Source organism: Sinocyclocheilus anshuiensis, unplaced genomic scaffold, assembly GCF_001515605.1.
Source record: "Sinocyclocheilus anshuiensis isolate Anshui unplaced genomic scaffold, SAMN03320099.WGS_v1.1 scaffold1522, whole genome shotgun sequence".
Classification (NCBI taxonomy): domain Eukaryota; kingdom Metazoa; phylum Chordata; class Actinopteri; order Cypriniformes; family Cyprinidae; genus Sinocyclocheilus; species Sinocyclocheilus anshuiensis.
Window position 1 is genome coordinate 599388 of NW_015546143.1, and position 998 is coordinate 600385.

Below are 998 nucleotides of genomic sequence, written 5' to 3' on the forward strand. Positions count from 1 at the left end.
TACAGTGTTCAGTCATTTGACACAGTTTAAGCATAATATGAGAGACAAAACTATGATTTAGAAAGGTGAAATAAGGTGAAAAAAGGTAATAAGTGCAAAAACACAATGAAAATCAAGTTGAATCTGGAGTTGAATTTTAACATTTTCTGAAACAGGTTATAGAAATAGATATATAATAAGTAGCCCACTCATGCCATCAATAAATTAGGAACAGAAATATTAAAGGTGCACCCAGACATTTTTTTGTTTATTTTTTTGCTGTCTGATATGCAGGTAATTTTAGATTCACACTGACACCTAGTGGTCTTGATGCAGAATCACACAAACCTGTTATCAATGTCACTGTAGAAATTATAACTGTCCCAGTGTCTCAAAAGAGCAGTATGCTCTATGTAAATTAAAGGGATAGTTCATCAAAAAATTCTGTCATTATTAATATATAAAGTATGTATATATATACGATTTTGATTACACGGCTCTGTGGAATACCTGATTCTGATTTCTGATTGGACAGTCCGATGTATGTTATTCCTCATTATACTACGGGTCGTTGAATGCTTGTATCTGATTGGCTGACGAACGTTCTAAGGTTTGCAATTATTTTCAGGGAAACGCCCGGCGAACGTAGTTACAGGCAGGTTTTGACCGCATTACATGTCCATATCACTTCGCCAAATGATTTCAGTTATTTCAAAGGTCCTTACAGCCTTAAAACACAAAATAACCTAATCCCACAATAACACTGGCCAAGCAAATAAATATAGTAAACAATTCAATTCAAGTTTATTTGTATAGCGCTTTTCACGATACAAATCGTTGCAAAGCAACCTTAAGGCAAATTAAGTTTCTACAATATTTAGTATTAAAGGGGTCATATAATGCTTTTTTAAAGATCATTATTTTGTGCATTTGGTGTAACAGAATATGTTGACATGCTTTAATGTTCAAAAAACATTATTTTTCAAATACTGTACATTATTGTAGGTCCCCTATGCCCC